At 36.9% G+C, this 12,044-nt stretch overlaps 1 protein-coding gene across 1 annotated transcript in view; it reads right to left on the minus strand.

The window, feature by feature from the left end:
- Positions 1 to 12,044, minus strand: part of LOC102232284 (microtubule-associated protein 2) — an 83,462-nt gene that overhangs the window by 54,528 nt on the left and 16,890 nt on the right. Inside the window, exon 2 of the mRNA XM_023336624.1 lies at positions 4,312 to 4,364. The gene's annotated coding sequence lies outside the window, so the exon portion shown is untranslated. The remainder of the gene's footprint in view (positions 1 to 4,311; positions 4,365 to 12,044) is intronic.

The raw sequence follows: 12,044 nt of genomic DNA on the forward strand, positions 1-12,044 counted from the left end.
TATGCATGCCACAATAAAGAAAAGGTGGGGGTGGGGGGGCAAACCATGCAGATGAGAGATTGGAGAAAAGAGAGAACCAGGAAGGAAACATGGACAATAAAAGAATCTAGCCTGAGGAGTAGGGGGAGTCTGGACCATTACATCACTGCTGCAGTGGCTGACAAACATCCCTTTTTCCCTCCCCGTCTCTCTCTCCCTCTCTTTCTCTGTGTGTGTCCTTAGACACCACCAGTGAATAACATTTACAGTGCTGTGAAAATGGGTAGGACCCTGCACATAATTCCTCCATTTTTTTTTTTTTTTTTTTTTTTTTCTGTTTTGTCACATTTAATGTTTCACATGAAACAAATTTTAGTACTGAATATCTTGGGTTCAACCAAGATAATTTGGTTACCCCCCAAATAGTTTCCACTGATGATTTCATTCATTAAGGGAAAAAAGCTGTACAAGCAGGTGAACATTCTCTGACAGAATATTCTGGTAGGGAGCAACATTTTTTGATTCCATCGATTATGAGTAGCCACCCAGTACTTGGGGAAGTGAAAAGCAGACCCAAACCCTCAATCTACCACCACCTGCACCATGTTTAACTGTCGGTACAACTGTCTCTTTCTGAAATGCTGTGTTAGTTTTAGGTCAGATGTTAGATGATCTACACCTGAGAAATTGTTGAGTTTTTGTGTCAGCAGTCCACAAAATAGATTCCTTAAAGTCTTATGGACGTTAGGGGATATTATCAGGATATTTTTCTGTAAATGGATCAGCAGTGGTTTATTTCTTGGAACACTCCCATGCATTCCATTGTTACAGAGTGTTTTTTATTGCTAAATCTTGGACACTGTCACCTTTTGGTTGACTTTGGTCTCTCCTGGGAAGGTTCATCACTGCTGTATGTTTTCTCCAAATATGGATTATTTGAAACATTTTTGTTTCACTGTAGTCCAAAAGCATTAGAAATTTCTTACCTGAATTTGGACATTTCTTTTGCAAACTAATAGATGTCAGTGACTTTGCTTTTCTACTGTTTTTTTAAATATTTTTAGATGATGGTTGCTTTTTAAGATGTTTCAAAATCATAGAACTTCTATTTAAAAGATGTATTACATCTCTAGGTCAGGTAATTATCAGGCCTTGGTTTGGCTTGTGAAATTGAGGTCATCTTTAATCACAGCTAATTCGTGATTTTAAAATGGGAAGAATTTATTTTTCACAGGGTCCACTTGGTTTTCATAGCTTTTCTGCCTGAATGAATGAAACCAACAACTATGTTTGGTGACCTGAAACATTTAAGCATGGCATAAAAACAAAAACAGAAAAAAATCTATAAGAAGCAAATATCTTCCAAACATCATCCATTTACTGAGTATTGATAAGTGTGACTAAGAACTAATATGGCAGCTTTTCTGCATTTTCTTTAATGTTTATTATGTAGGAAAACATCAGGAAAAGAAAAGGCTTAACATTTTGCATCTTTTTATATTTGAATAAAGACTAAAACATATTGTAAAGGGTTCAAACAAAGTAGCTGTAGCATAATCTTCAAGACCCTCGTCAATAATCACACGGAAAGGTGATTGTCCTTTTAAAAGTAATAGTTTAAGAGTAAAAGACTATCCAGAACTATCATCGTCATGGTAACACCCAAAATATAAGCTATTGTAAAAACAAACCACATTCTTCTTCATTCAGTCTCACATTACTCAGAGATGACAGAAAGATAAATTGTTTGCACATTTCACCCATAATTTTATCTAGCAGTTTCTGTTTTGTCCCCCCCCCCCCGCCCTCCAGTGTTTTTGTTTTATTTGTCTGTCTCTCCCCATCATTGCACTTTCAGATGTGGCAGATCCCTGACATCTACCTGACCCACCAGATCTTTATCTGACTTAACACTGAGCAATAAATCTTCCCAGGCTTTTTCTGACAATCTGCCAGATTGTTGAATTTAACAATAAGATACCATCAGCCTCCCTTCCTGCCTTCCTTGCTGCACCACCATTTTTGTCATTATAATAATTAAGATACAGTATCAAGAGTGCAGCAGACCAAGGTCGGGACCATTTGGCTTTCAGGTTCAGCACCCAGCTTGTTTGATGGAGGGTGAGGAGAAAAGGAGGGTTTAAACAAAGAGGAAAAGGTCAAATAGACCTGCTGGGAAATGCCACAAACGTTTTTCCTCCATGAAGACAGTAGGGAAAAGAGACATGGGAAAGTTTTCACATCAATTACTCTCATTGCGTTTGAATTGTACAAGAAAAATGGCTGCTAGACTGAAGGCATCTGAATGACCAATATTAGTTTTAGAATCAGAGATTTTTTGAGGAATAAAACACATATGGTCATATTTAGACTTTGAAAAAGAACTAAGCATTAAGGAAAGACACAATCAATGATAAGAAAGCTGCTTCAAGTTAAAACTATGAATTTTACCAATTTATAGCATTCTTGTAGATATACCATAAATGTCAATCAGCTTCCCATCAAACAACAATCAGCAGGCAAGGTTAAAAAGATGGCTGGAAGCAAGAGTTGCACTTTTGACTGTGTTTCAGATCAAAATTAAGCTCATCAGTTCTCTAGCATGGGCAACAAGCAAACTCTGGTCCACCTGAGGGTGAGCATCGCTCCACTTGCAAGTGATCCTCTAGCTAATTGTAGGGAATGCAAACAAAGACAGGAAGTTATCCTGCTCCACTCATTTCATGTCCAGAGCAACATGATGGACAGCTCCCTGTTTTGCCCGCCACTCGTATTGGGTAGGACCCAGTATGAAAACAACAATTAAGTTTGAAGATAAAACAAGAAATTGCACAATTGCATACATGTCGTGTTGTTGCCAATTTTTTTCCTTGAATTATTTGTTGTCATGCATGTTTTTCCTCCCAGTCTGTGCTGCTGAATGTGTGGCAACTGCATGTCCATGTAGGTTGGTTCACATTTAAAAGTGCAGCATTAAAGTAAACCAAACCATATGAAGGTGAATTGTGTTTATTAGACCTGCTCAACATCCATCAATTAATTTAGTTGTTGAGTAAATTCAGTTTTGTGGTTTGCTGTAAATATGAAAAGTACTTCACCATAATGGTGACAGTTTCAAGTAGAACAACATAACTTTGACGTTTTTATGTATCTGTTTTCTCCATGAAAAAAACTTTGTGTCTGGCAGCCCTGCATGTTAGTTAAGAGTAAGCAGTTTAGTCTGTTATGGGTTTTGCACATTCATTACTCCTCTTTGTCTTCCTGCAACAGCTGAATGAACATTAAATAAACCCTAATTACATTTCTTCACAATTTTGCTCATTTTGTTCCTATCAAGTCCCATATGGACTGACACTTGCTCTCAGTTGCTCACTTCATCTTCCATAGCTGTCCTCAAGATTTACCCCAGTCTGCTATTTTTGTCCCGAGAAGAAACAAAAGTAACTTTCACTTGAAACTGAAAACAGAATATGGTTAAACCACAATAGTTAGACTCTGGGTAGCCATGCAGTTTAGCTTCAAATAGCAATTTACAGTGGTAAGTTAGCCTAGTTTAGAACTTGCAATTTGTTGACACCACTCAAGGGATCATGAGCAACATCAGAGGTACACATAAAACAGCTTCAAGAACCATGACTATAGATCTTTGTTTTCTTTCAGCGCTTGGCACAGCTTAACCCAGGTTGCTGCCGACATCAAATAAAAACAACATCAAGATCTCAATCCTGAGTAAATTAAAGCCTCTGACATACCTATGGTAGTATTAGGAAATGTTTTTTTGTGATCCAAGTGCTTATGTCGGTGTTAAAATAATGACATTTAATTTTGATATCTGTAGCAATAAGAATATTTTGAATACTTTGCAAGGTGTATTTACTAAATGCTGACTTGAAGGCGGTGAATATTTATGCAATCAATTTTTGACATTGACATTTAAGGGATTTTTTTTTCTCTGTTTTTGGTACAGAAAGCCTGTAAATGTTGATTGTGACTGCATAAGCAGAAAATCCTCTAGTTCCCAACATAAAAACACACACTGAATATACAAATATCAAATTTGATTTGAATACCTGAAAACCTGTGTTTTCAGGTATTCAAACGGACATTGGCATGTCAAGGTGACTGACACAGGGAAGGAAACAGGTGTGACTCGAGAGAGTTGTATGTTTTCTTCTGCTGCTGGTTCTGAACTGAGACAACAACTGAATCAATATGAAGATGGGCACACATAGTGATGCAGCATTTTTGCAGCAGCATCCAAGGGCATATGTAGTGAGGAGAAATAGGAGAAACAGTAGACCAAAAGAGAGAGGCAGAGGTTTTAAGGCTCACCTGGCTAGTTTAAGTGATGTCCGTGTCTCGGCAGAGAGGATAACATCCGAGACCTAAGAGAACAAACAGGGATAAAGGCGGGAAACAGCAGTGAGGGAGGAGAAAAAACAGGAGAGAGAGAGAGATTAGACTTGGTTGGAAGTACTTTGGGAGTGCAGTTTAAGGTGACAATTCAGTAAACACACACACACATACACACACGCTAGGCAATTTGATGAAAAAGAAGTAGCTGTAGATGCACAGGTGAGAGAAAAAAGGTGAGCAGAGGTTTATGTGGGAGGGTAAGACCAACGCTGGTTTGAATTCAACCAAGGAGTGAAAAGGAGTCGTGTTCTGGCTGGGAACAGGATACAAAAGAAGAAAGGGATGATGTGACAGTAGGAAAGAGAAGCTTCTCAGCGAGAGTGGGTGTTTGCGTCTGTTAAAGCCACATGTGCAGCATTCATTCGACTGCAGCCACAGTAACAAAAAAGGCCTCCTCACTTTCCTGCTACCCTCCTTTCTCACACACAGTGAAGTTGCTTATGAAAGTATGAGAACGACATGCTTCATTTATAAAAACACACAGCTGAAGATGAGAGCAGATACAACATAAGTGGCTTTAGTTTAACTCTCATTGGTCAGATTTAATGGAAAATGAAGGCTGTGGCCAAGAGGGATGTCACAAATCTAAAAAGTCTGGATATCAGAAATCACCATAAAGTTACCATTTCACTCATTTTTTCCAGATAGGCTAAGTATTTCTACTCAAATACCATGTTTCACTAGCATGATACAGTTTTTTTAGTGATGCATTTAAATGTCAAATATATGGAAAATTCCTAATACGATTGCTATGATGAACTGGAAATCTGTCCTCATTGAGCTACATCTTTGCAGCCTCCCCCACTTGTTTCACCATTGTCTTATATTTTCATGTTATATTTGGTTTTCCTTCTTCGCCTCTGCCCAAACTAAAGACTGTAAATAAGCAAATATAAAACAAATCCTGCAATAACATATGGCATGTGTTAAATCAACAGAACCAAATATTAGTTTAAGGGGGTCCCGCACAGAATTTTGCAATATAAATATGTGTCAAGAAGTGAGCTGAAGAAGTAGGTCCAAGGCACAGACATCCATTTGAAAAAGGCATTTTAGAAGGTTAAAATAAAAAATTAGCCAGGGGCATAGTTTATGCAACTAAACATACTAAAGCTACATTAAACTTAAAGCAATGGTCAAGGTCAACTAAGATTTAAATGCAAGTAGCAATAATACAGAATAACAGTTCAAACCAAAAGGCAAAATAATAAGGAAATAAATTCCAATGTACAACAAACAAGAAGAAACTAGACAGATAGGAATGAACTGGTATGGCAACACATTTGTAACAGTAATGGCAAGACCTATCATGAAACAATAAAGCAATGATGAAATAAACAAAAAAATGAAACCGCAAAGGAAACCAAAACCCAAATACCTGAGGATCATATTAGGGTCTCATTTTCTATTTTTTTCTTATCTTACTTTTGCATAGCAAAATGTCTCCAAAATTTGTTTTAGTGTTCTATTCCAAGATGTACACTAAATCTGTGTATGGAAGACACTTTAGTCTCTTGCAGTTAAGGAATTAGATGTTGGTACCAGGCCTATGAGAATATGTCAATACTCTGGATTATTCATGCAGTACAATGGCTAACAAAAAGCTGTGCTGGACTGGTGGCAGCCCCTCTTCCTGCAGCTGCATCAACCTTAACAGTCACCCCTCTCTCAAGAAATCAATAGGCTGCCCTCCACCATTTTCTGCCTGTTGTTTTGTTAAAAAACAAGAGCTATTCTTTATCAGATCAAATGCAACTTGACTGTAATTGGATTCCAAACAAACACACCGGCTGAACCCATCTATGGTCTTAGATTTATTTATTTTTAACATTAAAAGCATATTTTTATGCAGACAGCACCACCAGCACTGGGGTAGCCACAGATGCCAAAAAATATGAACTTGCCCATTAGTTAAAAAATGAAACGGTGTGTTCTGTTTTAAATTAGTATAGGATGATCTGTCTTTCTGAGTTATCTTGAATACAACCTTTGTCCTTGGTAATCAATCTCTTTAAATATTAAATGTGAATCATAATATTTGCTTGAGACCAAGAAATCAGTTGTGTTAAACATAGGATGCATCACTTGGGACATGGTAATTGTCATGCCAACAGGAACAACAAATAGGCCTGACCCTGATAGGCATCCTTTATGTTACTTGATAAGTGGCAGTCCTAACTGACATGGACACACTGATGACATCACTTTTAAATGGATTTGTAATGCTGCTTTGACTCCCTCTACCTTGTTAACCTTGCTTTGGTTGCTCTTTGCGTAAATGTTCTTCATTACATTCAATAATGTTTTATTCATTTTCACTTTTTGCAGTCAAGTTCAAAACTTTGCGTTTGATAAGCAGGAATATGTGAAATATAGATGAAGCAATCCTAAAAAAAGGCTATTTAATACTAAGCATTAGCTCTTAAACTGAGGCTGTGGTGGTTTTCTGTGGGCTACTATAGCAGCAGGGTGTGTGATATATGTCTTATTTGCTTTCTTCATGAAAGGGAACCCCAAATTTACTGTGTCTTTAACAAGAGGTTGTGAGGCAACTCTGGTGCTCCAGCTGTGAAATAACTATAATTTCCCAACACGCTAAAAGCCAGACAGTAGCACAGAGTCTACAAGGGAATAGGGGGATGTTCTGAGGATGAAATGAGAGACTTGCCCAGTCCCTGCTAAACATTTTCCCAATTTCAACCAGTAAAAATTGCAGTAACAGTTTATTTCAGCATAAAACATTTTGCTACTAAAGACTGTGAACATTTGCAGCCTCTGGCTCAACAATTTCCTCGATGATTTTAAAAGGCCACTTCCACAAAATAGGGAGAAACGTCACATTTTAATTCACTAAGAGGTGCAATCCAACCAAAACGTCTTTCCAGAGATGCTTTCACAGCAGAATCCTCAGCAGGCTTTTGGACGCTTATCAGCACAGTCTGTGTCATCCATGTTGCTAGGCAACACTGAAGCTAAATAGATGTTGGCATGATTCAAAAGAAGCATCTTATAATGTACTAACACCAACGTCACGAAAGAGATGACAAAGGGAACACATTGACAGCAATCCCTTGAGACTTCATTAAAAATACTAAAGGTCATTCGGCCTCATTCTGGAGTTGTGGCAGGCCTTCTGCCACCAGGAACCAGCAGAAAGGAAAAAAAAAAAAAAAAACATTTGATGAAATACTCAGCATTTAGGAGTTGAAAGGATCAATAGAACATAAAACTAAATCATGCTATACTTAGTAAAAAAAATCATCTTTAATATTTCTGGTTAAGTCTTGTTTGCAGTAGGTACAGTCTACAAGTAACACTTCTCAAGGTTGAAGGAGATATTTAACTGTTACTCTGTAGGTAATAAAGTCCACTGAGTCCTCTAATCTGGTCTCTTTTCTTCAGCTGCGCCATAAGGTTTCTGAAGAATTTAGATCTGAAAACCTAAGGTGAAGGATCAAAGTTGATTTTGGGTCAGGTGAACCATTTCTGTCTTGAATTGTTTTTAGGTATGGACTAGCATTCTGCTGACAGATCTGGTGTTGACGCATTTTCAGTTTACTTGTGCATTCACAGAGATTTTTCTTTCAAATGTTTTTGGATTTCAAACTGTTTCATGACACTATCGAGACTAAAAAGAAACTGGCCCACAATAACAGATCCTCCACCATACATAACAAATGGCATGAAGTGCTTTTCTACATAATAATTGCTCATTTTATTATGGGCCCATCTGAAATGTTTACTACACAGGTCAATCCCAAAAAGCAGGCACCATTGCAAAGATTATGTTCTTTGATTTCTCCATAGCATTTAAAACAATTCAGCCTGAAGACACAAGTGAAGGCCTCAACAATCACCTGGATTAATGATCACAAGGCAAACAGACCAGTTTGTGAAACTGGATGGTCATGTGTCTAACCAGGTGGTCAGCAGCACAGGAGCTCTATACACTTCTGATCTCCAGTACAAAACAGACTCCTGTTATCAACAGAAATATTTTTGATGACTCTGAAGTCGTCAGGGTGCAACATAAATGGTCAAGAAGAAAAGTACAGAGAGGTGATGGACCGCTTTGTTGCATGGTGTGGAAACGATCATCTTATCTTGAATGTGAACAGAGCAGATCTAATTTCTTAAATCCCTCAAGATTTTAGTTAAGGTTAAGAATATTATATACATACACAGATGATGTGTCTATAGGTCTGTTGTGGAGAGTGAACTGTCATCTGCCATCATCTGTTAAGGTTTCAGCATCAAAGTCCGGGACTTAAAAAGGCTCAGCAACCTGATTAAGAAGACTGGTTCTGTTTTGGGGACTACTGAGGAACCACTGGAGATGAGGGTACAAAGAAGGATTCTTTAAAATAAATTATGGACAACCCTGAGTGTCCTCCTCATGACAACAAAGTGTCTTCAATTAGAGGATTCTTCAGATTCAGATTTGATATAATACAGACCACTGCTAGATCCTTCCTGCCCACATCAATCAGCATCTACCACAGCTCTTTAAAGAAAATTAGATGAGTTACAACAACATTTAACTTCCCTCTGGAATTAAGAAAGTGTTTTTAAATTGAATTGTATTCTCATCCAACCAATGCAGACAGCTCCCAAAAAAGGCCCAGTAGATTTTAGCAAAGTCCACATTTACATTGTGATTGTGAGACAGAAAAGGCTTTATTGTAGCATCACTCCCCAACAACCCAAATTAATTTTTTTTACCTGCCTTACCATGCTATCTCAATATCTATTTCAGTAACATTTATTTATTTACTGAATATCTGTAATAGTGAGAAACAAGTTGGAGAAGAAAATATTGGGACTCTGAAGATGTTTGGCTGAATTTTAGGGCTTTTAATGTAAACTGGGCAAGGATGACCTTGAGTATTATTGTAACACTATGATCTAACAGAGGTGAAAGAGGGCTAGGCGATTGAGGGAGACGATGATGGACGATGTTGTGATTTAACGGATATTTAATAGAGTATTCCTACATTATCTGAGAGGGCCAGACAACATTTAATATGTTGTCTGGCATATAACATGGCATTTTTTTAAATTCAGGCCACATGATTGCTTACTTTTCTGCCACATATCTCTGTGGCACAATATTTAAATGTACATATTATCCTCATTTTCAACTCACAACAGCTTAAGATACTGACTGTGTGTGTTTTTAATTTACATAAGTAGAGTTTCAATTAGACTCAACTGTATCTGTTCAAAACAACCTTTCCTATTTTCTAATTAGATTTTCATTTTGTCCTTCAGCCAGCAGAGGGTGCAAATGATTGGGTTGGAAAGAAAAAATGGTTTAGCAGAAAGAGAGACAAAAAAAAAACTATAAAAGATGGAAAGAAAAATAATCACCTTCAATGAGCTAAAGGCCATCAGTTCTGAGCTCCCTGGTGGCCAAACCTGGTATTGGTCTATAAATTTCTTAACACTTCTAAGATGGATATCAGCTTGTGTTTATGTGCTTGTACAATGCCATAGTTTATATAAACATAGTTAATTCTAATTTTCCAAAAATCCGGTATTTAATGTGCGAATCCTGTATATGAAAAAAATAAGCTCTTAATTTCCCCTCAGAGATAAAAAAGAAAAGAAAATCCCCTCTGAAAACAAGTTGCTTTCACACCAAATAATAGAGCACTTTTTCTACCAGTAGAGAAAATATGTTTCCTGTTAAGCTCAATTGGCTGTGTATAAAGGAAGACAGTAAAACTAATAAAGGCTTCACACAATAAAGGACACGTTATCCATCTAAAATTAGACTTTTTTTCCTTCTCTATTTGACACTTATTCTCCTGCCCTCACCTTATTCAGCTTCTTTACGCTGCTTTTCTTCTCAGCATCATTTCTCAACAGCCTGACACCATATTTAGTGTCAAATAAAATGCCTGCCCTGTCTTTCTTAGACACTGTCTGGTTTTAGATGGCAGTGCTCTTTGCAACTAAACCAGCGTTTTCACAGCTTCCTTGAGTTTGTGTGGGCTGATCTAAAAACAGCACTGGTCAATTACTGCATGTTATAAGGAAACTAATGAACACATTGCATAAAAACTCACAATGTCTCTTGGTGCTCACGCAGAAACGCAAACACTCAAGCAAACGACTTGCAAGCTGATAGCGTTCACTGTTTGAGACTTGGTGAATTCAGCTTTTGTTGCCACTGAAGAGATGCTGTGTGTGATAAGAGGGGTTTGTGCTTTGGTACAACAAATGCTCCAAAGTTTTCAAGTCTGGAAGTGTGAAACCTACCAACTGTATGTGATAATTCACTACCACTACTACAGCGTACTCACATTTTTTTTTGTTTCAGACATCAAGACTTAACTTGCTTAAATTCTTGCATAACATGGCACCGTAGGTCTCACAAGATGCTCAAGATGTAAAAATAACTGAACCAATTCATGATCACTGCTATGCAAATTCATTCAAGTCTGACATTATAGGTCTAGCAATATGCATGTGAAATGGAAATTAAATATTTGTAAAAAATACAAGAAATAAAAGATTAAATGATAAAAATGTTATGCATTGCATATGTTGGTATACACTTTGAACTACACCAACAGTAAAGTAAGACAAGAAGAGATATGTGAAAATGTACACAAGCACAATGAAAAGGGTCTTCAAACATAAATGCTAATAAATGTTTTCCACCATGTCATTTTCCTACCAGAATTTTAGTGTTCTTGTCAATACAACTTGGAAAATATTGACTCCTAAAATACTAAAGCACTTGAATTTGGTCCAGTGTTTAGAATATCTTGCAGAAATTAGAATATAGGTAGTGCTGATCACATTTTTTGGTGGTCCTCATTTGTGAAACGCCTTAAGATACAGCAATACAAGATTGCTGTAGCATAATCTAACAGTATTTTTATTTTGTATTTTAATCCAACCTTTATGTTTATTGCATTTATTCAATGGGGTAAAAAAAAATCCTATTAAACATAAAATAAATTAAATTAAATGGAAAAACAGCTGCCACACTAATTGTTATCTTAAACAAAGTTTTTAATTGCTTCTTTAGGGTATAAATTTTGAATTGACAAAGAGGCCCATTTTCTTAGCCACATGTCACTGATTTATATTTATCGATGAGCCTAGTTGTAAGGGGGTGCTTATCTAAAGCTCACTATTAGACAACTGCAACAAGAAGTGGCATTTTGGGTCACAAAGTCTCCATAACCATTTGACCCCATCTACACTTTAACCAGTTGGTCAAGGGGAATGTCAGAAAAAAACAATTGTCACAAAAATAAACTTGAGGAGCTTGCTTTAGTATTTTAGGAGACATACATTGACTATGAGTTTTTTAAAACAAACACAAGTGGGCTCGGTGTGAAAAAATGAAGAATATGTTGACAAGTAACTTATTTCCTCTTTTAAGGTGATGCACTGCACTTTTTTCTGTTCCAAATGCTGTAAAAACACGGTTAAAATGCATGGCATTATAAACTTAAAAATGAAATACTTAGAGATTAAATCAAATCTGGTGTGAGAGATGGGTCATTAGTGCATCTTTCAATGATCTAAACATGGCACAAAAATAGTTCACCAAATACAAAATGAGCCTTCTTTCATTTACATCTACATCCTTTTGAAAAATTACTGAAAAGCTATATGGTGAGCTGAAC

The sequence above is a fragment of the Xiphophorus maculatus genome, chromosome 7 (assembly GCF_002775205.1).
Source record: "Xiphophorus maculatus strain JP 163 A chromosome 7, X_maculatus-5.0-male, whole genome shotgun sequence".
Classification (NCBI taxonomy): domain Eukaryota; kingdom Metazoa; phylum Chordata; class Actinopteri; order Cyprinodontiformes; family Poeciliidae; genus Xiphophorus; species Xiphophorus maculatus.